The sequence below is a fragment of the Pseudonaja textilis genome, chromosome 11 (assembly GCF_049901715.1).
Source record: "Pseudonaja textilis isolate UNSWEBS1 chromosome 11, rPseTex1.2, whole genome shotgun sequence".
Classification (NCBI taxonomy): Eukaryota; Metazoa; Chordata; class Lepidosauria; order Squamata; family Elapidae; genus Pseudonaja; species Pseudonaja textilis.
Genome location: NC_142000.1, coordinates 22,622,800 through 22,626,473, shown reverse-complemented (window position 1 = coordinate 22,626,473; position 3,674 = coordinate 22,622,800). Strand labels below are relative to the sequence as shown.

Sequence of the window (3,674 nt, the reverse complement as noted above, 5' to 3'; positions counted from 1 at the left end):
AAGGGGAAAATGGGCTCTTAAGGAAGGTTAACAAGCCTTTCCACTGAATCCTCCCACTGGACTAACACTACCTTTGGTTTAATAGGATCCCTGCACCTGCAATCAGTACCCAGTTCACGTGGCCCCCCCTCCGCTTCGCAGCCCCCACTTCCCTTGGCTCAGGTCAGTTGGTCTCAGAAAAAAAACAAAAGCTGAAATATTAGCAACATTCAGAAGGAAATGGCTTAAAAATATGCACCCTGGAAAAACGAACCCTAACCCTTTCAAACGGCTTCCCTTCTCCCCCCAGCAGCTCAGAAAGAAGTAACTTTGCAGGGGATGGTGGGGGTGGGGGGTGGGGGGTCTGAGCACCTGCCAGGCCAGGCCCTCTTCCTCCGGACAGAGGGCGAGGGAGGGAGGGAGGGAGCCCAGCCAATAGAAGCTCCCAGGTGGTGGAGCAGCCTCTCTGGGCATTGTCCCAACAAGCTTTGCCTTTCAGGCCATTTTAATGGTCAGTCTTGAAATTAGGAGTATCACACAAGGATTTTAACAAGGATTTTAAAGTGGAGATGGGAAAAATGTGTTTCTGGAAACATTTCCTCCAAAGGAAATGTTTTACCAAAAGCTGTAGGGTGTTGTTATTTTAAAGCAGGCAAAAGGAGGGGAGAGATATTTGAATCTGCAGCTTCAGACAGACAGACTTTAATAGTCCTTAATGGAATGATAGGCACTCATGAGCCAGCAAGCAGGTCTTCCCCAGCACCCATCCCACGCAGCAGCAGCAGCAGGAGGAGGAGGAGGAGGAGGAGGAGATGAACTCTTCCACAGCATTAGGAATTACTCCAGATCTTGTCAGGAATTAGTGCCTTCTCTGCAGCACATTTGTGGCCTAAGATGCTGACCATTAATTTAAAGCCGCCCCCCCATGTGCACTTTCTCATTGACAACAAATCGTTTGTTTCATGCAGAAATTTCACATGTGAAATTCCCCTTAAACAAAGCTGACAGGGAGAACCACCCTATTTCAAGAAGAAGCGTCAAAAGGGATCCCTGCCGGCCTGTGGCCTTTCCGCAGGAAAATTGAGCTGAACTGAACCCGGAGAACACAAATTTCTTAGGAAGGTCTGATGAAAGCCAAGCTCTTAGGGGAAATAGATCAATACATTCTAGAGCTGAATTTTAATCTGTTATATTTAAGGCACTGTACATTTTTCAAATATACCCAAACAGACATTTTCTGACCATAAAAGCCTGAGCAACAAATATTTATTTTCTGGCATTAGAAAAGTCATGAATATTTCTATATAAAATAGTCTTTTTTAAAAATACTACCTGAGCCTATCCATCTGCTTGAAAAATCAAAGAAGCTATATTTGACAAGAGAACGGTATTTTTCTTCTAATGTTGCAGCTCCATGAGGTGCCTTTGAAAAGAACAATTTCTGCCTACGAATGGAAAAGCTACAAGAGAAGAAGTAACAGAGAGCAGGATCAGATTTCAGGCTTCCGCATTTCGGCTTCTCTTGCTGAGTCTAGCAGGAAAACAGGCAGGGATTATTAACTTGCTTTCTAATCCAAGGAAGAAGCAGGTTTTTCTGAAGAGTAGAATTTTCTGGGTGCTCTAGTTTCACAAATGTGCCTCTTGCAAGTTGTATCCTCCTGTGGGCAAAACATATTTTAGGCCAATGGTAGAAATGCCATCAGGCAGCCCTGCAATTCTGCCAACACAAGTGACCACAGCTTCCCTCAGATTAAAGGCTCCATAGTGCAGGAAGGGTCCGGAAAAGCACTTGGGAGAACTGGAAGCCTTTGCTAAGAGCCCCCAGAAGATCCCTGCATCGGGAGGACCTGCCCTGGAAAGGGCGGCAAAGGCCCTCGGGAAAGAGGCTTCGCAGCCGCCCGGTTGCTAAACACGGAGCGGGTCCTCCCCCTTTCCCGGGAGGGGAGCCGGAGCTCTTCCCGACAGCTACGGCCGCAGCCCGCCGACTCAGCGCTCCCCCACTTGCAGCGGCTGCCCCGCTTCGATGGGCCGGCTCCTCTCCGCTCGAGAGGGAAAGAAAGGCCGAGACCCTTCCGCCCTCCGCGAGGAGCCGAGAGCGCCGCGCAGCTCTCCGGGCCAAAGAGCCGGGGGCGCCGGCTGCGGAGGGCTCCGGACTGAGCTGGGCAGGGACGGGCAAGTGGGGCGCCTCTGCTCCGCCGGCTCAGCAGCCGCAGCGCTTCCTCTGCGCGGAGGTTGGGCGGCGGGCTTGGCCGAGGGCAGCGAAGGGAGGCTTCGGGCGGAGAAAACACACCAGGGCGGGGGCTTCCCTTCCCGACTGGGCGCAACGCCGCCGCCGCCCTTTCTGGCCTTCTCCGGGAGCGAAGCGCCGCGGCCCGGCGGGTCGGACTCGAGCCCGGGGGTCGCCCCCCCCCACGCGGCCCGCCTCGCCCCTCTTACCTCGCTCCGCGGAGGGCGCCAGAGCCGAGAGCCCGTTCCCGGCGCCGTTCTTGGCCTCCGGGGCGTCGCCGCGCCTGCTCTGCCGGGCCCGTTCGCCGTGGGGTTGCCGATCCCCGGCAGCGGCTGCGGTCACGCCCGTGGCGGTCGCGGCTCCTCGGCCCGCCAGCAGCGCCCGTCCTCGAGGGCAGCCGCGGGGAGTGAAGCGGGGCCTCCGCCCTCCGTCTCGCTGTTCCCCAGACGCGCGCGCCTTCCCGGCTGGCTCGGGCCGAGGCCGCGGGGGCACGCCGGGTTTCCCCGCCGCGGCTCTTCAGGGTCGCCTGAAGCGGAAGGGCGCCCCCCCCCCGCCCCCGCGCTGATCTGGGTCTGTGGTGAGTTTGCAGAGCGGGAAGGAGGCGGCGGTGCCCGTCCAGGTGTCAGCCGAGCAAAGAGGGCGGCCCCGTTGGAGAAGCTGCCTGGCGGCCCTGCAGCCCCTCCCCTCAGGAGCTGCCTTCCCGGGCCTTCTGCCCCTTTCGGCTCCCTGCAGCCCAGCGGGCTTTGGGGGAAGGGCCAGCCAGGACCCAGCCGCTTGCCAGGGGCCTCTTGCATTTCCCAGTCCCGGCTGAGGGTTATGCTGGAAAGGACCCCCGACCCTCCCCCCCCCCCGACTCCTGGGAAGCCCTGGCCTCTGTCAAAGGGTCCAGCTGCTTTGGGGGCCCTGCCTGCCCATGGCCCTGGCCGCTGCTGAGGGCCCCACTCCCTGAGGGCCCCACTCTCCCGGGCTCCCTTCCAGCCCCTCTGGGCTGCTCCTAGAAACACCTCCTTTGTGGCCTGCCCCTGGCCCTCAGTCCTGGGATCAAGCCGGGCAGCAGGATGTCCTTGCCTGGGTTTCCAGTTGTCAGCAAGCCCAGACCAGCCTCTCTGGATACCTTCCCATGAACAAAATGGCCAGCAGAAGGTGTGAATGGCTGATCCCACAAAGTAGGGGGAAACCAGAAACAGGAATGGATGCATTTGCCTAAACCAGCTTTCCTGATTAATTCAATTTCTGTAATGAACTTGCAACCACAGAGCCCTGGGCCTTTTTTTTAAGAGCAGGAGCAGAGCACATAACCCCACCCCAAATGCAACTGCAAGATGTTTTGCTCGTTTACTCCCCAATCTCTTTCAGGAGAAGGTGTATCTTGGGTTCAAACCTTCCTTTCTGGCTGTATTCTGCAGCCATTCCCTCCAGAGGGGGTGGATTCAGCAGCTTCTGACCCGTTCTGGAGAACCGGTTGAGG

At 56.9% G+C, this 3,674-nt stretch overlaps 1 long non-coding RNA gene across 1 annotated transcript; it reads right to left on the bottom strand.

Annotated features, from left to right (window-relative positions):
- Positions 1–1,145: 1,145 nt before the first annotated feature.
- On the bottom strand, positions 1,146–2,728 carry LOC148124868 (uncharacterized). Its single transcript, XR_015745000.1, has 2 exons — positions 2,416–2,728; positions 1,146–1,637 (listed from the first exon to the last, which is right to left on the bottom strand). It is a non-coding gene; the product is annotated as an uncharacterized LOC148124868 (long non-coding RNA).
- Positions 2,729–3,674: the final 946 nt, after the last annotated feature.